General features: G+C 39.1%; 1 long non-coding RNA gene across 1 annotated transcript; it reads left to right on the top strand.

Moving 5' to 3' along the window:
• The first annotated feature begins 619 nt into the window (after positions 1-619).
• LOC144578507 (uncharacterized) lies at positions 620-20,467 on the top strand. The gene is made up of 2 exons (XR_013524415.1): positions 620-1,543; positions 19,898-20,467. It is a non-coding gene; the product is annotated as an uncharacterized LOC144578507 (long non-coding RNA).
• The last annotated feature ends 2,930 nt before the right edge of the window (positions 20,468-23,397 follow it).

Raw genomic sequence — 23,397 nt, 5'->3', positions numbered from 1 at the left:
TCTCGTTTCTTTACAAAAACTATCTAAAATAGAAAATATCTTCTCAACTGGTATCAAGAGGTGTAGCATTTTGAGAGCTAATAAGTCACTGTTCTAATTGCGAGACATACGTTTGTGCTAAAGTCATATAACCGTCAAGGAAGGGAGAAACCTAAAAGTGAGAAGGAAGAAAACGGGGGGTAACAGTAACCGGAATGAATACAGAAGCATTAAAGAAAGAGAGACTATGCTTTGTTCCAAAATAGTGTCTCCTCAAAACAAAAAATGTTCAATGGAGAATATGGATATTTTTCCTTTGGCAGAACCTAGCATGGCATTCTTAATTGGTTTGACGAATTCGTTGCTCAAATAAATTGCTATTCAAAGTGCTTATAAAGCGTCCGTATCATAAGCAAGCGCAGTATGTGCAGCTATGACAGGTTAAGAGTGGTGCACAATACTCAGGTTTCAGACTGGTGTCGAACCTGATTCGCCACTAACCAGCTGTAGCCTCATCGATCATAAAGAAAGAGTGATAATTGTTGCCTTAGATGTCTTTTGAGCATGTTGTGTGTACGTGTGCACAAAGGATCCAACATTCTTTTTGAGGGCTACCTTTCTAGGGTTTCCCACAGGCCAGAACATGGAGCCGGAGTTATAAGTCAGGAAGAGGTGTCCAGTCATTGGGAATGAGGTGGCAGAATAAAGCTCCTCCCTAACTCCGAGGCATGGACCCTCCGGGAGTCCCGGGACTACCGCCCGGGCGAGCAGGGTGCGTGGACTCTGGGTGGGGACCGTGGCTGCCGAGGAGCAGAGTGGGCGGCGGGCAGAGGCAGAGGCAGCGCCTGCGAGGCTCAGTGGAGGTCGCCGGCCGCGCCTCCAGCGCCCCGAGCCCTGGCACCGCCCTCCCTCCGGAGCCGCCAGATCGCTCCGCCGGCGACTTCAGCTTAGCTCCCGCTCAGCTCCACCCCAGCGCGTAGGCCGTTCGCAGGCACTGTAGGGACCTCACTTGCCCGGTGCCACCGCCACCCGCGGCCCAACTTGGATGAAGCTGCGGTCCTAGCGCCGGCCTCCACAGCCGCCAGCGCAGAACCCCGCGCCGCCACCCTCGGACTGGTACCCCTCTCCCCTCTGCTCTCCGCTCCCGCGAGGGGAGATGTGGCACCGGCTACGGCTTCCCAGCCAGGCTGATCCTGAAGTTCTGGGTTCCAGCTGGAGACGGGGGCGCGGCCACCAAGGCCGGGTGCGGGAGCGGAGGAGGCCACTTTGCACAGAGTCAGCTGAGGTCCGGTTGTCTGGGCGGCACAGCAGGAGTTGCGGGACGGGGACGTGGGGAACTTCCAAAGCCCTGGGCTGGTCTTGGGAGCAGGTGGGGCTTCTCTCATCTGCTGAGCCATCTGGCCTCACTGCTTCATGGTGCACACCTGACCCCTGAGTAGTTTTCTCCAAATAAATTTCTATTTCTCGACTCCTTGGCCACCATATGTGAAACTGAAGATCAGACCGAAAGAGGGAGGGGTCAAGATATAGTGTCGGGTTCGACGATAAAAATTTGCATTTACAGGTAAACTGCAATACATTCCTTTAGTGTATTCCTTGTGGAGGTTTGTTTTCCCTTTTTTTTTTTTTTTTTTTTTCCGAGGATGTGTCTGTGTATATATTTCCAGACAGGGCACTCCAGCATCTTCTAAAAGACCCAGTGTAGGGGTGTGTGTTTGTGTGTGTGTGTACTGTGATCAATCCTAGAACTACACCTTCCGTCCACCTCCCAACATGCCTCCATTACAAGAACAAAAATAAACTCGCAGCCTTTCTTTTCTGGAGGGAGGGAAGAAACTGCTATATTACAGGGGGCCGAGCTGGAGTTTGAGGGTGGGATTCTGCTGTAAACAAAGCAGACAGTTAAAAGCGAACACTGGTGATTTGGGCTCTTCCCAGGGAAGTTTTAGGGTTTCTAGAAAAGTTTATCTGTCTGGAATTTGAGGGCGGTTTCTTTTTAGTTTAAGCTAAACTTAGAAATTAACTTGCCCTCAAAATAAGGCAACAGCTTGGATGGCAATAGCTGAAGACCATTTATTTTCAAATGTGAAAAGGTCTCCAGATTGTCATAAAGCAGGCAAGAGACCATAAAAAGTAATAATAGATAAAAATAAAATGAAATAAAAATTGGAAACTCAGTTAAGAAATTGAGAATTTTATTGATTGTCGCATGCAATGGTTATCCAGCCTTGTAGTATTCACAGTGTTTGTATATGACACTTAATTTCCAGAAACTTTCCTGGAGAAGTACGTGTTTGTTCAGGTTGCACTTGTTTCTAGATCTTTAATAATAATAGTCATGGACATCCAAAATTAATAGTTCGTACATTATAAATATTCTTGGTATGCAGCTATAGATTGAATTATGCCAAATCATGATAAGGCATTTAGTGTTGAAGTTTATTTCATGAGAATGTGCCCAGGATTCCTTTTAACATTCAGCCTTCATTACATGGGCTGTGATTTTGCAGTGGTTAACTCTGGAATGGTCAAATAAATGGAGTAAAAATTATTTTCCTCTGGACACTGAAGACTTTGCCCTCACTCCCTACCTTACCTGAGTTTTCATGTTGTAGCCACTATAATTAATCCTCCAATTTGGGATTTAAATCTTATTGAACTGATTGAACAACTTTCTGCTTTATGTAATTCAAAGTTTCTGACTTTAAAGAAGGGGTTTTAAAAGAAGTGTGTAGTTGTTTGACTAGGATGCAAATAACTTATGAATGATATTGTTTATGCTGTAAAACATGAATTGTGCATTAAGCCCCATGCATCTAGTTTATTTCTGGAAAGAGTGAGAAGAGTGTATCTTTGACTAACCAGTAACAGTGATTGAGAACTGTCTCAAACTGTCTCAAATAACTTCTACCCTCCCTGCATATCCATGGTTGGTTATAAGTATAATGGAGCTTATTGGGGTTACAACTTAGAGACTGGTACAGAATTCTAGAATAATGCAGTAAATATAGAGGTGGTGATTGCTAAGCATTTGAGTACCCTGACATAGTTCACTCTATACTGTACCCAACACAGTAACACAAACAGGTTACTTTTTCAGTATTTACATACAGATTGAGGGCAGAGAAAACAGTTATTGCCCAAGTCTTCAAAAACAAAGATATTCAATGTCCTCAGCCCTCAATATCTGGTCTAGTTTCATAGCTATTACATATCATACATTTTGTGTGTGTGTGTGTTTTATTTTAATGAAAGTGTGTATAAAACTTCTTTGATGAAGGTTAACAGATGTTTCTCATTGACAATGATATATGAGAAATGGTTATCAAAAGGAGCCATCTCCAGTTTTTTCTTTTCTTTCTTTATCCTCGACTTAATGTTATTACATTTTAGTGCCATCTATATGAAACAGTACGGCTCTTGGATCATTTTCCATGAAGCCCCTTTTTTGAGTGGACATCCACCAGCTCAATATTCCTGTTAAACCATAGGTTTAACCTGGGCCAGCTTTAAAAATTTGTTTTAGTCTTTTAAAACAAATAGCTTAAAAGTTAAATTATCTCATTTTAGCTATTTTATAGAGTAGGCATTATAATTCCCATTATATGGAAAAGAGAGCTGATGTTTAGAAAACCAAGGACTTGGCCAAGGAAATTGTCTTGGTATATTCAGACTGCTGAAACAACATACTATCAAATGAGTAGCTTGTAAACCACAGAACTTTATCTCTACTAGTTCTGGATGTGGGAAAGTCCAAAATCAAGGCATTGGCAGAGTCTGTCTTCGGTGAGGGCTCATTTCCTGGTTTGTAGACAGCCATCTTTTTTCTGTGTTCTTACATGGTAGAAAGGGATATAACAGCTCTCTGGGACTTCTTTTCTAAAAGCACCAATCCCACCGTGAGTGCTCTGACTCAGGGCCGAATCATCTCCCAAAGCCTCCACAGTCCCCAGTACCATCACCTTGGTGACTAGATTTCAGCCTATGAATCTGAGAGGGACACAAACATTCAGGCCATAGGAGGGGAAGAGCAGAGCCATGACCAGGACTACACTACACACCTATTAAGAGCCAAACCCCCAAACACTGGCAACTTCCAGATGCTAGCAACGGTATGTTACAGCCAAAACTGATGGGAATACAAAATGGTGGAGTCACTTTGCAAGATAGATTTGAAGTTTTTTACCAACTGAAGATAGTCTTACTGTAAGATCCAGCAATCATCCAGATAAAACATTCATGTAAATGAGTTGAAAACATATGTGCACACAAATCCTTTTACATAATTTTTTATAGCAAGTAAAATCATAATTGGAGAAATTTGAAGCAACCATAATGTCCTTCAATAAGTGAATTTATAAACTGTGGTATCGTTGTATGGTACATCCATATAATGTAATATTATCCAGTAAGTTTTAAAATGAGCTCTCAAATCATGAAATATATGAAAGGATCAGTAGTTACCGTGGTTAGGTGGGAGGAAGGGATGAATATACAGAACACAGGATTTTAGGGCAGTGAAAGTATTCTGTATGATGCTATAATGACAGATACATGGGCACATTCTCCTGAAATAAACTTCAATACTAAATGCTTTATCATGATTTGGCATAATGCAGTCTATATATGCATACCAAGAGTATTCATAACATGCTATAATGGTAGATCATGGATACAAAGGACAGACTGCCTGCTCAAGTGTGTCCCTGACCCCGCTGTGTATCCACCTGTATGGTGCTATAATGGTGGATACATGTCATTATTCATTTCTCAAAGCCCACAGAATATTCAATACCAAGAATTGAAACCAGGATTTTTGGTCATTATAATGTGTAAATGTAGGTTCATGGAATGTAACATATGTCCCACGGTGCTACGGATGTTGATAGTAGGGGAGGCCGCCTGTGTCAGGGCAAGGAACACAGAGAGCTCTCTGTACTTTCCACAGAGAGTACTGTGTGGACCTAAAATTCTCTAAAAATTATAGTCTATTAATAATAAAAATAACATTAGGTACAAATGATAAAAAAGATAAACTCCAATTCATCTGTCACCAAAGCTTAGGGAATATCTTACCTTTCAGGCTTTGATGCAGGATATAGAAAGATAAGTATTGAAGAACTTATATTTTAAATAATTTAGTTGGGTAAATTCCAGTGGACGTTGTGAGCAGGGCGTATCTTTTGTTTGGCAATTCAACTCTCTGTAGAAAAGAAAGACTTTGATATGTGCCCACCACATCACTTTCTTACCTAAGGCAGTGATTCGTGGTTCTCTCACCTACTCCTCTCTTTACTTGTCGTGCTAGAATCTGTAACTGGCAATTCCTTGAGCCCAAGATAACCCATGATGATCATTCAGGTTATTCAGCAGACCATTAAATGAATTTGTGGTTCTTCTGGGTTAGAGCACTTCTCTGAGTTAATAAGGAAATGCCATTCTGTTGAGAGGTTGGATATGAACACTTGACTTGATGTTTGATAAGATCTTTTTTACCACTTTTTAAAAATAAGAAGACAGGAAACTTATTTTTTATTTTTATTTTTTTCAGCAAGACTGTAATATTTTCTTTTCTAATTAAATAAAATTAGTGTTCTGGCAGTATTCGTCAATGAAAAAGAATGTGCAACGTGAAGTGGAAAATTCATAAGAGTTGGTAGGAGACAGACCTAGTTTTGAATCTTAGAATTCCTGTTTATTAACTATGTGATGCTCAGAAAGTCCCTTTGATGTCCTTATCTGAGATATGCTGACTGCGCCTGCCTGGCTTGCCAACTATGTGAAATATATGTCTAAGGCATTTACACATAGTGGGTACTTAATAATTGGTACTATTTTCTACTGGATTACAGGAGCTTCTAGTTCTCATTCTGGTTCTTAGGTCTGGGTTCTCATTCTCTGTAAATATAATGAGCCAAGTAATCATAACAAATCCATATTTCTTGATATCAGTTTTATTCTGTATACTATGAAGATAAATGGGCTAGAACTTATCTGAAGTGCCATCCAGGAATGAATCAGTGTATCGCATTTTTAAGTTTCAGATGTTGAGCACCAAGGACATCTAAGTGAAGTGCACCAGATATCCTGGAGATACAGAGAGGATGCATAGATCTATACCATCAGTGTAGCAGTAATAGTATCTCACATTTTACATGGAACAATGCCCTTAGATAGTTGGGGAAGTGTGTTTCCCACTGTTAATATGTGTATCATGAAAGACATTCCTGAAATTTAAGATTCTGGATGGCTTTTATTTCAAAGTAACAAATAGATTTTCACACTGAAAAACAACCCATGAGTATGTCTTTTGTGTGATAGACTTACATCAAGCATTATATAGAAAATATTTATTGACTTGATATAAACATCCTCTACTATCAAACTAATACAGCTAAAAAACAAAAAGGAAAACAATAAATTCTTGCTCCATGAGGACAGGTATCTGAGTCTGTATTGTATATCAAACATTTCAGCAATCTAAAGAATATCTGGCATAGTGGAAGGGATCAATAAATGATATGAGTAGATAAATATGTACATACATACATAGATATGTAGGTACAGATATATGCAAAGTAGTAAAATCGTGTGTGTTTTTTTCCAGAAGTGCCTGCAAAAGGAGCTTTCAGGCCTTTGTTTAAGAACTACCTTGCGGTGGCTCACACCTATAATCCCAGCACTTTGGGAGGCTGAGGCGTGTGGATCACAAGGTCTAGAGATCGAGACCATCCTGGTCAACATGGTGAAACCTCGTCTCTACTAAAGATACAAAAATTAGCTGGGCATGGTGGCGTGTGCCTGTAGTCCCAGCTACTTGGGAGGCTGAGGCAGGAAAATTGCTTGAACCCAGGAGGTGGAGGTTGCAGTGAGCGGAGATCATGCCATTGCACTCCAGCCTGGATAATAAGAGCAAAACTCCATCTCAAAAAAAAAAAAAAAAAAAAAAAAAAAAAAGAACTACATTGCTTAGAAGAGAGGAGTGTAGGGATAACTGTATTATTTTCACTTCATTCTTTGTATATTATGTAGAAGTCAAGCTTCCCCGAAAGTTTATCATTAGCATCTTTATATTTAAATATATGTGTGAGTGATTAATTCATTTATAGTAGAATGTGATTATCTAGGCATGATCTTTGTTATCTATCATTATTTAATATGTTTCTGCTTTTTAAAAAGGGGAATGGGAGTGATTTAAACATCTTTTTGGTCAAGCAGCCCAAATCAAAGTACAAGTGGAGTGTGTGCATTATGTCAAGTTGGTTGATAGCCCATTTTATTGTGTTATTGATTTCCTGAATACTGCTCTCTCTATTCAACAAGGTTTACACATGCAAATAAAAGACAGTGGTTATCTAAATTAAATCAATTACCTCTCAATACTTTAATCTTCATAGACTTACACAGTTTAAACAAAATGTATACAGATTGATACAAAATTTATACAAAAAGAACTTATTTTATAATTTGTAGAGTAATTTGAGTGAAATAAAAATGATTGTTTGAGGATCCTCAGGGAGAAATATTGAATCTCTGAGAGAAGCTTGCAGGGTCATCTCTTGGTCTAGTGGGCCAGGGAATTTGAGGTAGAATCACCGAGTCTCTTCAGCAAATTACTGTTGAAGCAAACAAATAAACAAAATCATGAGTTCAGTGATAGACATTTTTATCTCATAAACAACTCTCTTTGTTTCCATCTCAAAGGAATGGAGCATTTCTTGTTATTATCAAATTGTGAACTTCATTTCCCTCTACACTGGATAGGTTAAACAAAAGTATCTATTTAGGCTACCCTATTATTAGCAGGTATAATTTTATGACACACTGTATAAATTTCAGGCTTAGGAACCAGATAGCCTAGTTTAAAATCCTGGCTCTGTCCCTTACCAACAATGTGATCCTGGACAAATTTTTTAGTATGATTGACCCTTGAACAACACAGGTTTGAACTGTGTGGGTACACTTAAACGCAGATTTTTTTCCCAAAAAAAAAAAATTAGAATGTTTTTTGGAGATTTGCAACAATTTGAAAAAGCTCACAGATGAGCCATGTAGCCTAGAAATATTGAAAAACATTAAGAAAAGCTTAGATATGTCATGATTATATAAAATATATGTAGATACTTTCTGTTTTTATCATTCAGTACCAGAAAATATACACAAATCTATTGTGGAAAGTCAAACTTATCAAAACTTATTCAGGAAACAAAGATCATGAATGATGCCATTCTCAGTGGGGAGAAATGTAAACAAACATTAAGGTACAGTATTAAATAGTAACTATGTAAAATTAACCATAGTAATACTATACTACTGTAATAATCTGTAGCTATCTTCTGTTGCTGTTGCAGTGAGTTCAAGGGACTCTAACCACTTAAAATACCCTGGGATGCTCTTCATCCCCTCCAGAGCAGTTTCTCTCTTTCCAGCAAACTGTATTCTCGCATATTTTTCATCCTGTTTAGTGCAGTGCTGTAAACCTTGAATAACACCATGGGACTCATACAAAGTGCCACTAATGTTGTTGGAAAAGCTCCCAAGCAGCTGACAAAAGTCATGACATTACAAGAAAAAAGTTGAATTGCTTGATGTGTCCCATAGATTGCAGTCTGCAGCTGTGGTTTCTTACCATTTCAGACAGGTGATTCATCTCATAAACAGAACACGTGAACTTACATTATCCATAAATAGAGTACAGAACTATAAATATATTTTATCTTTTTTATGACTTTCTTAATAACATTTTTTCTCTGGCTTTATTGTAAAAGTATAACATATAATATAATATACAAAACATATGTCCTGGTTGACTGTTATTGGTAAGGCTTCCATTCAACAGTAGACTATTTATAGTCACATTTTTGGAGAGTCAAAAGTTATATGTGTATTTTCAACTACACAGGCAAGTGGTTTGCCTAAACCCCATGGTGTTCAAAGGTCAACTGTATTTCTAAGCCTCAGTTCTCTGGGGTCTAAAATGTGATAAATAATAGTGCCTATCTCTAGGGTGGTTGTAAAGATAAAATGAGACATTTAAATAAAACTTTTAGCACAATACCTGAGATACAATATGTGGTCAATAAAAGCTCTTTCATTAATAATCCACTTTAAATCTGTTATTGATAATTGATGTACAATAGATGCGTAGGGAAGCAGTAAATACATAGATACATGAACTATGGGGGAGCTCGATCTATGGTAGATGCCTGAAGCCTGCAGCCTCGTCATTGTCAATGAAGGTCTAGAAGAATACTTTCCATGAGAGTCTATACACACTGTGCACTTATTCTTCTTATCCTTCCTCTGAAACCCAGTATTGCTGCTGTGGATACTGCATGTGTCTGGATGAACAAGAAATCGATTTGCTAAATTCAGTTGATGGCAATTTCTTTAATTCACTGCTAAAAATTCCCTTGAGAAGTTAAAAATCTATTTCACTGTGTAATTGTTACATGTACTTTGTAAAATATATGTAACGGTTTCTCTAAATTTATTACATTAAATCGTCTTTCAGTTTCTTATCATAATGCCAAGAACCAAGCTTTCCTGAATTTCATCATGTGTAAAGTGAAGGAATGTTGGGGTTTACCTGGCACAGTGGCTTCTAAGAGGCTGCAGTTGTCCTGAAGTGAAGAAAACTGGTATCAGGAACCCAAACATACTTATAATAGTTTAAATACTCAATGCAGTATTCTTGGTTGATTTAATCTTGGTTGATTGAGTCTTCCATTTTTCACGGTTTCGGATGGAGTTGGTGATCTGTCCAGTGTTGCTCTCAAACATATTCACATTGTTGGTTTCAAGTAAAGTAGAAGGAGGATAAAAAGGTTTTAGATCAAAACAAAACAAAACAAAACAAACAAACAAAACCTTTTTATTAACATTTCCTAAACAATCTACTTGTCCATAACTCTCAGCAACTCATCATGTCTGACCTTATTTGGTACAGCAAAATTTGGGTAACACAAATTAAGTAGGGGATCAGGAGTTAGGGAAACCACTGAGGAGAAGAAAAATAATGCTTGATGTTTACTCTGAATATACTTTGACAATCACAGAAATAGAGATCTCAGACTATTGAAGTCATGTGTGTGTGTGTGTGTCATGAGCATGCATGTAATTTAGCTGGACTACACCTTCTCACATGACTGGATTCTTGCCCAATCTGTGGATCCTCTGCAGACCATTTATCAATAGATAGCATAGAGAAATCCTGTTCAGTAGAACTTTCTGCAATGATGGAAATATATTCTACTCTGCAGCACAACAGCTTCCAGCCATCGTGGCTATTGATCATTTGAAATGTGACTAGTGCAACAGAGGAAATGCATTTTTAGCTTTATTCAATTTTAATTATTTTGAATTTAATTATTAGTAACCATATGTAATCAGTGAGTAGCATATCGGACAGTGCGATTTATGATTCCTCTTGATTGCCTTTGCCTGACAGCCATATACAGAATTCAGGTGGTCTTTGCAAGTACCATGATGAGTTTTCAAAAGCCTGATGCATAGATCTTTTCCTAAGGGAAAAGTGAAGGGGCCAGCTATGCCAGGAATGAAGTCATTCTCAAATTCGGTATCTCTTCTGTGGTCACTGCTATACTGCCTGTCTTCCTATGTGAACAGATAGTGCTTCTTTGGGCTTTTCAGTTTGTGTAGTATCTGGTCTTGTCTTTGAAACTCCAAACAGAGTGTCTAGTTAGTCAGATTCCCAGAAAGATCAGAGCAGCCATTTTACCTGAATGAGTCCATTGGGCTAAATTATTATTGAAAGGCGAGAGAACCTGAGGATTCAGAGCTAATGACCTTCAGAAATCATGAATCTCAGTGTTTTCCAAGTATAGTACCTGTGATGCTATGGTGTGTGAGGTGATTTTTTGGGTGGTACCATAATGAACTTTGATGTACTGTTTAATTTTAATTTCATTCAACTTATTTTAATGTATGCCCTTGAGTTAATATTTGCATCATGTATCTTTTTCTATATTTTTAATCTTTTGTGATACTACCCAAACTACTCAATGACTTTTTCTGGGGCATGCAAGGGGAAATTGGAGCACATTTGAAAGTGCTTTTTAATGTTGGAGAAAATACATTCTAAGATGAAAGTATCTGTGACTCACTTTCTTTGTAGCGGAATAAAACCATTCTGCGATTCTATCACTCTATCTATCTCTCAAAGTGAGAAACTAATGTACATCTTTTTTGTCTGGTGGCCTAGAAACATAATTAGACACATCCGATGGAGTCAGGGCTGAAGGAATGAGCTGGAGGCTTTGGCTACAGCCTGAGACTGCCAGAAACATGTGGAACTGATTTGCAATCCAGGTTCTTTGTTCCCAGTTCCCATGATAATTTAGCTTGCCTCTTATTTTTAAAGTAGTTCTAACAATTATTTTTTTTTGTCTTTGATTTGATCTAGGCATATATTGATAGAGACATAAAGAAATATATGTTAGCACTGTTTCCCTAGAGCTCACCATCTGGTTGGGGAGATAAGTTGGCTGGTTCTTTGAACAGTAGAAGAGTGAGAATAGCTGAATTAATTAAGTTTAATTATATTTCTTAGGTCAGTCTCTAAGGCTCTGTCCGTAGATGAGATGGACCTCATCCACTCAGTTGCTCAATGTAAGAAAGTGAACCAAGGCTGCAGTGCGACTCCATGATGCTTTTGAAATACTCCCCATGGTTTTCTATTCCCACAAATCACCGTTTGACAGGAACACTTATTTATTTATTTTTTTTCTTATTTTTTTTATTGCATTTTAGGTTTTGGGGTACATGTGCAGAGCATGCAATACAGTTGCATAGGTACACACATGGCAGTGTGTTCTGTTTGCTTTCACCCCTTCACCCACATTTGGCGTTTCTCCCCAGGCTATCCCTCCCCAGTTCCCCCTCCCACTGGCCCTCCCCTTTTACCCCCAATAGACCCCAGTGTTTAGTACTCCCCTCTCTGTGTCCATGTGTTCTCATTTTTCATCACCCGCCTATGAGTGAGAATATGCGGTGTTTCATTTTCTATTCTTGTGTCAGTTTGCTGAGAATGATGTTCTCCAGATTCATCCATGTCCCTACAAAGGACATGAACTCATCGTTTTTGATGGCTGCATAATATTCCATGGTGTATATGTGCCACATTTTCCCAATCCAGTCTATCATCAATGGGCATTTGGGTTGATTCCAGGTCTTTGCTATTGTAAACAGTGCTGCAATAAACATTCGTGTGCATGTGTCCTTATAGTAGAATGATTTATAGTCCTTTGGGTATATACCCAGTAATGGGATTGCTGGGTCAAATGGAATTTCTATTTCTAAGGCCTTGAGGAACACTTATTTACCATGGAGCAGTTGTTTGGGTTAAGTAAAGCAGGCTTACGGAGCCATTTTAATGGCTTCTCCTTCAGTTGATCAACCCTCAGTCTGTTCCTCGTTCCTGTGACTGTCCTGGGCTCTTATGAAGAGAGTGATTCATTTATTCAAGCTTGGTTAAATAAATGAGAGAACGAGCATAGATGACCTGTTTAATTGCATAATTTTCTCCCACATCTTGCTTTTTTCACAGTCATCTTTCATTATAAGTTCTTGGAGAAGAATTTAGGCTTGGAAATGAAAACCAGTGAGAGAGAAAGAGCAAGAGTTTGGGAAAGAGAATGTGAAAACTACAGCTTAATCATTGAGTGGATGGATGGACTTCTATTATTAATAATAATTGCATCAACGAAAAATATTAAGGTCTTTTAGGTTTTTAATGAACTTTTCTTCAAATCTAAATTACATCAAAATGCAAAAAAAAAGTCTTTGCAGGGGACATGTGTGTAGATGTTGTACATGACAGCAAAACTGTCTTTAGGGCCTCCGCCAGTAAGTCCCTCTGCTTCACAAAACCAGGAGTTGGCTTGTATTTCTAGTCAACTTTGTCCAAAACAGTTTTGTTTTACCATGACTTGCAGCTACAAGTATCTAAAGGATAGTTTGAGGGGCAGTATCTTCCAAAAAAACAAATTACCCATTAAAGGCAAAGAGTCTATTTATCAGAGACTGGCCAAGTTCATTTCTACCACTCTGTGCCACCCTCTGCAGTTTATCCTCAATTTCGTTTCTTGGGGTCTCTTAAAAGAGGGGCTTATTTTGACTTAAAAACAATTTTGGAACCCTTTTTGGAAAGAGTTGGTGTATTTCAGGTGACCTGATTTTGCATTTTTGGGATATTTCATCTTCTCCTCACAGCCTACAGAAGGCAAGGTGGAGGTAACACCTCACAGCTCACTTTGCTTTCTTAAGGAGAGCACTACCCTTGTATGACCAGTTTGTAGGAAACAGTAAAATTATATGAAGGTCAGTAAAGTAGCTCATTAGTGTGGAGTCACATTTATCAGTTTATGAGGTCTCTGTAATTAATTATTAAAGGGTAAGACATTTGTAGAAATTATAAAAACATTCTAAGTTAAGGTCAAGGTGGTTGAGATCCAAGTTTAAATAGGTTTAGTCTTTCTCTTGATTCTAGAACTTTCTATTCTGTGATGGGGCTGAGGTTAAGGACTGTTTGCTGGATAGTATTTTCACCAGATTATAAAAACTCCTCTAATATGTCCTGGATTGAACAAGAGAATCTGGAGCCAGAAGTCACAGACCTGGTCCCAGGCCTTGGTGGCTATGTACTAATTCTTTGATCTGCAATCAGTCACTTCACTTCTGTGACTCCTCTCTTTCCATCTGTAGAAACAGAATATGTACTACCCATTTCCTGAGTAGATTCTGAAGATGTCATAAAATACAAGAGTCACTGGCACAGGGAAATCCTGGACCACACTAAATACATGGTGCTTTGAGATTGGATCTCTATGAATTGTTCTTAATCCAAAAGAGTGCTTTAAGACAGTGTCTTCAATAAATTCTTATCATGGCCAGTGGGGCAAATATATGGTTCTCAGCTCATCCCTGACCTGTATGCATGAATCAGCACTTTGGGAGAATATGAGCTTTGTGTCTTAGATTTCTTTTTATGCTATGGAAAGAGCATCAGACAAACCTCAGGAGATTAGAGTTTTAACCTGACTCTGCCGCATATTTACAGGTTGATTTTGAGCAAATCACTTAACTCTCCTTTGGAGCATTAATTCCTTGTTTGACGAATAACCAAAGAACCTTCAATGTGGTGTGGTTGTACTCTGAGTGAAATTGCTTGAGTTTGAAACATGGCTCTGCTTTGTGCAATATAACCTCAGACAAATATATAGCTAAGTGTGCTTTGGTATCCTTCTTTGTGAAATGAGCATAATAATCATACCTACTTCATAGAATTTTTGTCTGGAGTACATGCAGTGATAGAAGCAAAATATTTAGAAAGTGTCTGTCATATGAATACATAGGGTACCCAGAAGGTTTTAGTTAGTGTGATTTCATGTCCCTTAAGTTAATTTACCCAAGGCAATATATTGCATATGCTCTAAATACTATGGGTTTATATCCAAAACATCTCTTTCTTCACTAAGTCCCTGTATTAGTCCATTTGTTTTCATCCTACTGTAAAGAACTGCCCAAGACTGGGTAATTTAAAAAGAAAAGAGATTTAATTGATTCACAATTCAGCATGGCAAGGGATGCCTCAGGAAACTTACAATCATAGCAGAAGGAACAGAGGAAGCAAGACACCTTCTTTTTTTAAAAAATATATTTTATTGCATTTTAGGTTTTGGGGTACATGTGAAGAACATGCAAGATTGTTGCATAGGTACACACAGGGCAGTATGGTTTGCTGCCTTCCTCCCCATCACCTATATCTGGTATTTCTCCCCATGTTATCCCTCCCCAGTCTCCACCCCCTGCTGTCCCTTCCCTAGTTCCCCGCCAACAGACCCCAGTGTGTGATGCTCCCCTCCCTGTGTCCATGTGTTCTCATTGTTCAACACCTGCCTATGAGTGAGAACATGTGGTGTTTGACTTTCTATTCTTGTGTCAGTTTGCTAAGAATTATGTTTTCCAGTTTCATCCATGTCCCTACAAAGGACACAAACTCATCGTTTTTTTATGGCTGCATAGTATTCCATGGTGTATATATGCTACATTTTCCCTGTCCAGTCTATCATTGATGGGCATTTGGGTTGGTTCCAAGTCTTTGCTATTGTAAACAGTGCTGCAATGAACATTTGTGTGCATGTGTCCTTATAATAGAATCATTTATAATCCTTTGGATATATACCCAGTAATGGGCCACCTTCTTCACATGGTGGCAGGAAGGAGAAGTGCTGAGTGAAGGGGGAAGAGCCCCATATAAACCATGAGATCTTGTGAGAACTCACTGTCATGAGAACAGCATGGAGTAAACCACCCACATGATTCAATTACCTCTACCTGGTCTCTCCTTTGACACATTGAAACCATGGAGATTATGGGGATTACAGTTCAAGATGAGATTTGGGTGGGGATATAAAGCCTAACTGTATCAGACCCCTTTTAAAAGATTTACAGGAATCTGTCTTAGGGTATTTTGTTTATATTTTTTGTTTGTATGTTCATGTGTGGCAGGGCAAAATGCTTTCAACGTTTTTATAAATACTCTGCATGCAGGGGATGAACTGCAAAAAAGAAAAAGCAAAGAAGAAAGAGTAAAGAGGAGAGAAGAAAGATGTGGAGAAGCAGAAGGAAGAGGAGAATTTAGAGGAGGAGAAAAACAAGGAAAAATCAGTTCCCTGAAAAGTTCTATGGCCCTGTGAATTTTTTGGCAGAAATATTGTACATGTGTCTTTGTGGTCTGCATAGCTTGGGTGCAACACACTTCCCTCCAACTGGAACCTAAGATGGGTGGTTTATTTTGCACCAGGCTAACTTTCCAATTCATGGAATGCATACTTTAACCATTTGGCGTGAAAGAGCAAATCCTATTTCTCACTGTGTCAGCTTCCAGCCTACCCCAGACCCAGCTAAACTAAGAAGAGGTACTGCATGAAATGATTGAACTGAGAGGAGCTTCCAGGGACCAAGGGCTAAAGGTGATGATGCAACCTCAGCAGTGTCTTCTTCCTGATGTATTATGATGTTGGGTGAAATCTGAGGCCATGATCCTGTAATGAAAGATCAGCTGTAGCATCCACGGGCCCAAGGGAAGTTGCAGCCAGCTCTCCCTCTCTGTTCTTCAGCACTGGGCCAGTGATGCCTTCTGTAATCTTTGTTGGGATTTATTTTATGGACATCCAGGCTTTGAGCATAGAGCCTTCTGCTTGGAGACCAGAGAATGGAGCACTGGGCTGGACATTTACCAGACCTAGGCTTGCCCTGGTTTTGCCACCAATCATTTGTATGACTTAAAATAAGTCATTTAATATCTGTGAACCTAAGTTCCTTCACATAAATGGCGGAAGTAGTCATAATGTTATGAGTGTCTATTAAATCACAATTTTGTTGCTTTGTTAGCTCTGAGAAAGTATCTGTAGAGTTAGAGTTAATCTAACGCAGACTTGGCTGAGGCATGGATCCTCCTACTCATTACCATCAGGACCAGGGAGGCTCTGGCTTCTCACTGAACACCGTCATGGCTGGGGATCACGCTTCCTCAGGAGGTAGCTAATCTTGCATTTGGAGAGTTGTGCTTATTGTGAAGGCAGAATGGATGACTAATTTTTGAAGAAACAAAAATTATTCTGGAGGTTTAACCCCACAACAGCTCTCAGGAAACAATAACCAAGATTGATATAATAGAAAGTCTGCTGGTGTGTGTGAGCACACACCTAAGCACACCCTAAGCTCAGTTATGCCTGTGTCAGAACTGTGCTTTCTCTTCAGTACAGGTAGACGTTTTTCTTGTGGGTCCTTGTTGAGTAACCTTCTATGCATGTTCTTCATGTTTTCCTAGTAACCCCAGAGCAGTATCTGTGGCTAATGTAGCCAGGTGCATTAATTACACCCCCATGTGCCCTGTGTAAATGGTGAGCCACCTTCCGTTGGTTCCTGTTTACTCCTGTCCTCTGTGCTAATGCTGAGTACTGAGGGGTGTCCATCTCTGGTAAACAAGTTTTTGGTGATCGTGGTAAAGAGCCATATCGTCTGCTTCTCCTTTGTCTCTTAGTACATTTTTAAGTCCAGAAAACTCTGGTGTTTGAATTTTGAACTTTGTTTCCAATGGAGAATACAATAATAGAGCTGGATTCTCCCCTAAAGTGTTGTTAAGGAAAAAGAGAAGGGAGCAGGGTTGTGTTGGGTAATGGAAGTATCCTAAATTCTCCATACTATACTCAGTTTTTAATTAACAGGTTCAAGTCAACCAATTAAAAGCAATATATCATATAAATTTGAATATACCTTCTATTTGTTGGCACATAATCCGGGGTGTCTTTTTCCCTGGATATAATAGGATGGCCAAATTTTGCAACTGAGTGTTGTAAGTGATCAGGTGCAGCCAAGTAACTACCTGTGGACAGCTCCACTGAAGTGCATGTAGCAAAAATAGCCACATGTGACTTTGTACAAAATGTCAGGTGGGCATTTAAGGCTTCCTGACCCTATATATAAGGGAGTGTTTTAATCTTTCTGTGTTGCATGAAGCGTCTGGGAATTGAGAAGTGGAGTCTTACCCCTGTATGCATGCCGGCTCTCCCACAGAAAAGAGGTGGCATCAGTACTTTCTTATTGGCTACAATAATCACACAGGGGAAGGCAAAACCTTCCAAAAGCAAGGGACAGTAGCCAAGGCTTCATTCGGTATAATAGAGATTATACTTGTATATGTCCAAATGCCCAGAGTTCCAGGTGAGGGGCCAAGGGACCTGGAGCAAGGTTGTAGGATGACACAGATGATCAAGGTTAGATCAGAGCCATGACCTTGACAGGGGAGACACATTGCACAGGGCAGACAAGCTGTGTCGACAGACAGACAGGAGTCCTACGGACACTAATTTCAAATGATAGCAGCACAGGTAGTCAAAATTCCTGGAAAAAAGATTTTTAGAAAGGCCAGTGTGGTGGCTCATGGCTGTAATCCCAGAATTTTGGGAGGCCAAGGCAGGCGGATCACCAGAGGTCAAGAGTTCAAGATCAGCCTGGCCAACTTGATGAAACCTCATCTCTACCAAAAAAATACAAAACTTAGCTGAGCATGGTGCACATGCCTGTAATCCCAATTACTGGGGAGGCCTGAGGCAGAAGAATTGCTTGAACCCGGGAAGTGGAGGTTGAAGTGAGCCAAGATCGCACCACTGCACTCCAGCTTGGGTGACAGAGTGAGACTTGTCTCAAAAAACAAACGAACAGCCCCCCCCCCAAATTAATTAAAAATAAATTGGCAGGAACCGAGAAAATAGTTACTCCCAGAAACAAAAAAAAAATATAAAACCCCAGAACTCTTTATATGTGGAAGCCACTGGCTTTATCCCTAAAATATTTGTGTACTTCTCAAGGGAGGGATTTATTCTCAGCTGGTGACTGACTGAGCATTTTGAGTGGTAATAAGCAAAATTACCTTTGAGGGATGAAGAGTAATGGAGAGCACTTCCATCGGCAAGGTTAGATGTTTTTCTGGAATCTTAGCTCCTTGAAGCCTGTGATTTCAGTATCAAGATGTTGCTCATAGTGTGTCACCTGCAGTGACTTTCAAAAATAAAACTGTGAAAGTGAATGTTGTGTCCTCCCTCTGCACCATCCGCAGTCTCATTGTCCTGGTATCACCTGTGTTATAGAAATGTAAATTAGTTCAACCATTGTGGAAGACAGTATGTTGATTCCTCAAGGATCTGGAACTAGAAATACCGTCTGACCCAGCAATCCCATTACTGGGTATGTACCTGAAGGATTATAAAACATTCAACTATAAAGTCACATGCACACGTATGTTTATTGCAGCACTGTTCACAATGGCAAAGACTTGGAGCCAACCCAAATGCCCATCGGGATAAAGAAAATGTGGCACATATACACCATGGAATCCTATGCAGCCATAAAAAAAAGGATGAGTTCAGGTCCTTTGCAGGGACATAGATGAAGTTGGAAACCATCATTCTCAGCAAATTGACACAAGAACAGAAAACCAAACAACGCATGTTCTCACTCGTAAGTGGGTGTTGAACAATGAGAACACATGGACACAGGGAGGGGAACATCACACACCTGGGCCTGTTGTGGGGTGGAGGAGATAGGGGCAAGATAGCAGGGGAGGGGGGGGATTGGAGAGGGCTAACATTAGGAGAAATACCTAATGTAGGTAACGGGGGGATGGATGCTGCAAACCACCGCCATGGCACCTGTATACCTATGTAACAAACCTGCACATTCTGCACATATACCCCAGAATTTAAAGTATAATAAAAACTAATTAATTAATTTAAAAAAATGTACTTAGGAAGAAAACAGGCCACCAGGAAGCCACTGTGCCTCAATGGAGAGACAAACCTATTTCCGAACATTACAGACACTTCTGCAATTTAGAAATAGGCTCTGGGTCAACACTCATGAAAAGGGAAAGAAGCCATAAATAAAATAAAATATGCTCTGGGGAAAGGAAGAAACATGGTGGGCAAACTCCAGACCCTTCCATCATCCCGCCTCTTCCTCTTTTACACCTACTTCTTTCTTGGTGCTGCTTGTTTCCTACTCTCAGAAAAACCCCCAAACTTCCATAAATTTTTTTTGGCAATAACGTTAATATTCTTTTTATTATTATTTTAATTGCTGAGAATAATACAAATGCAATGTTGCTGCCAAAGAGGCTTATGCCTTAGGAAGCTGAAAACTCCCGGCCTGGGCCCTCCCCGTGGCAGAAGCAAAGGTTCTCTGGCCTGTGATGGCAATACAACCAGTCCTGCTACCTGATCAGATTCCAGCTCTGACTAGTACTGTAGAAGCTTTATTGTCGTGAGAATATATTTAGGACTGGCAAATAAAAATATCTAAACTGTGTGCCCTCCCTGTTGTCTCTGCCCCACAGAGCTGTCCCTGTGTGTATCAGGAGAGAGATTTCCAGGCCTGGGATCTGAAATACCTGGGACCGCTGATAAAGATGGGAGCTCCTGAAGAAGCCACAGTGCTGGGGAGTTTCCAGGAAGAAGACATTCTTGTGCAGAGGCCTGGAGAATCCCTGCTTCTCATTTCGATTTACTGTAGTAACGTTTAATTATTTTAAAAAAGGTTGTGGAGACTACTTTTTATTATATACTTTTGTGGTGATGGTTATATAAATGTGTTTATCTCTTAAAATTCATAGAACTGCCCACCAAAAGAATAAATTTTTACACACAATAATTTTGAAATAATATTAAAAAGGAAAATATAAAATACATGGTATAAATGATTCCCAAATATAATATGAAAACTTTTAATGTAATTGTCATATGGCTTATCTGATGACTTAAATGCCAAGGCAAAGTAGGCATTAGACTTCCTGATTGTTTTCTGTTCATGGATAAACATTACCCATGAATATATTTATTTAAAATTATCTATATAGCAATATGTTTACACAAATTTGATAATAATATACTTGTTTATACAACTTGAACTTTCCTTTGATGTTATTTCTTAGCCATGTTTCACTTTCCATGCATGTAGGACTACCTCATTTCATTTAATGACTATGAATAATTTCATGAGATAAACCTAGTAATTTAACTCTATTCATTAAACCTTACAATCTATGTTTATTTTAGATCACTCTAAAACATGAATAAATCAAAGTATAACTTCGGTTATTCACCTCAGTAGCGTTGTCTCTGTCTGCATCTTGCTCTAGCTTGAGGCGCAGAAAGTGAAATAAAATAATGTACTAGATTTCCAAAAACCGAGAAACATGGAACAAACTGATTTTTAAGTGGCCTGATAGTTGTACTAGGAAGTAATATGCTCAATATGTTTTTCTTCAGTAACTACATTTTAGGGATTTCTAAATTTAAAGCAGGATTATTATCTGAAAGAAAGTACTGGAATACTCAAAAGAATGTCCAAAAATCCTAGAAGCACAGGGAATATAGCATATTTATGTCCTGTTGATTGAGTATATTCATCATTCAGAACCATGATAGACAGCAAAATTCCAGCAACATTATCCTTTAATAATAGTATGCATTTAATCTAAGTTTAAGAAATCTAAGATTATTTTTCTTTCTTTGCTCCTTCCAAGAATTCAGTTCCAACTTGATTTGTGAGTGGAATGAAGGTTCAGAGATAGTATTCAGTTAAATTTTTAACCAAGACACAGAAAAACAGGAATTCTTCTTCAGACTTGCAGTATATGTTTGTTTCACCAGAGATCGACTGTTGGATGTCTTTGGTTTGGAATTGCTTGTATATCCAATATGTTCCATAAGAATGGACTTAAATGCACCCTCGTGAATAATTGGACATATAGCAATTATGTAATTCAACTCTTATCCTCCTCCATTTACCCCAACACGTCCAGAGTTCTCCTTTCTGGGACTCAGCAGCCATATTCTCTATGATATCCCAAAGATTTCCATTTCTTAGGAAGTAGAAACTACAAATTGCTGCTGATTTATAGTTTAAACAGACTATAAGTCAAGTGTGACTGTAACTCCTCTGTTTGCTAACCAGGATATTAAGCCTGTCACTTCCCAAGGCAGTCTCAGAGTAATGTTTGATTTAACTGGCAAAACCCAAGAAACAAAACTGTCCAGGTGCCTGGTGCCTGAAGCTTTTTGCTGGGGCCTACTTTGCCTTGGCATTTAAGTTCAAGAGAAATAAAGTAGACAAAATGGCACCATAAAGATTGCAAATACCAGATTAAAAATGTAAATTTAAAAGAGCACGGGGGAAGATTGGGTCATAAAAATATGGGTCAAAATAAATGGCCTTTCTCACTTTTATAGGAAGGAAACAACTTTTGGATAGGAAAAGCAGGCACTAGACAAAAATTAGAGAGTAACCCCTAAGGGGTAGGTCTTATTTATTTGATTTGTTTTCTTTTTCCATGTGAAGTTTTATGTTTAATGAAATGAGTTTTCACAAAGGGATTCAGATACTAGAATATTTTCCTTCAACATACCAATTACTGATTTCTGGGAAGTTGTGTCTCCCTCTGATGAAACCTCCTAATGATGAAACATGGGCCAGTGAGAGGATCCCCCGACTCCTTCTCAATCAATGCTTCTCCAGCTTAACAGGGTGTTTTTTGCTTTATTTTGTTCTTGATGAGAAACTGTCGGTAACTTATCAACATTTTAAAATACTGGCTTGCATGATAACATAATCTGTGACCTGAATTTGACCCACAGGCTCCAGGTTATGGCACCTTAGATTGCAAGCTTCTGGAGAAGCCACCTAATTACCTCCCATCCTCATGATCTGCTACACATGATGCTGGGGGCATGTTTTCCAAATGAGTTGATTATTATCAAACAGAAACCACAGTAACAACTGAAATAGTCAGTGGTGACCGTGAAGATTTAGTCATTCCTATCATGATACCTTTGAAAAGATGTGTTCACCATACTATGTTTTGTTTCACAGGAGAGGAACTTTTTCAAGCCCGAATATTCTGTGTTCTGACTGCAGTGTTGTCGTCCAAAGAAGAGTGTGTCATGGAGTTGGAAGGTATCATGTGTGTCATCTAGCCAGTCTCCTAATGGAACTGACAAGAAGATTGAGGTCAGAACTAAAGATGTAGCCCAGTGTCATACTGATCCCTGATCTCCTGGCTCTGTCTGCAGGACACTTTCCAACAGAAGGTGATGCTTACCCAGTCCTGAAATTCCCCAAAGCCTGCCACATAAGTAGGCACATGCTTGAATATTAATCCTCCTTTTAGAAGGCCACCTCCATCTAATTATCATTCTGAATCATTCCTCTTGAGTCTACTTCAAGTCTCACATGTGTGTTTAAAGTTTTTTATTATTATTATTTATTTCTGATTGTTCCCGGTTGCAACACCTCCTCTGCATTTCTTGAGCACTTACTTTCCTTTTGAGTCTTAACTATTCCTTTTCGTGATTATGTAATTTTTGAAAGTCTCCCCAATGACAATAGAAGCTCCTATATAATACAAGACATTTCACAGGGTCTGACATATAGGCGATATTTAATAAATAATCATTTATTGATAAAACTGGTGGGAAAACACCCAGAATGTTTATAAAATAGGAGTTAAAGATGTGGAAGTGCCAGTCTTTGGCAGTTTATAAAATAGAGGTTAAAGACATGAAGTGCTGTAGTTCATTGTTGAGCTGCCTTCATGTTGAGCCAGTTGAGAGTGCACTTTTGTTTACCCTGAGTCACAAAGGTGAACACCTCTATATCTGGACTTCCTTTCCCAGTTGCAGGTAAGGTTTGACAGGAAGAAAAATAGTCCCCAGAGGCCTGTAATGCAAAACCAGCTTAGTATTTAATTCAGCATTCCATAAACAATCCTGGATCAGCCTGGGGGAATTTTAACACTGCAATTACAGTCAGTCACTCTATTTTTACATTTTATGCTTC

Source organism: Callithrix jacchus, chromosome 12, assembly GCF_049354715.1.
Source record: "Callithrix jacchus isolate 240 chromosome 12, calJac240_pri, whole genome shotgun sequence".
NCBI lineage: Eukaryota > Metazoa > Chordata > Mammalia > Primates > Cebidae > Callithrix > Callithrix jacchus.
This window is presented reverse-complemented; position numbering and strand designations above follow the sequence as displayed.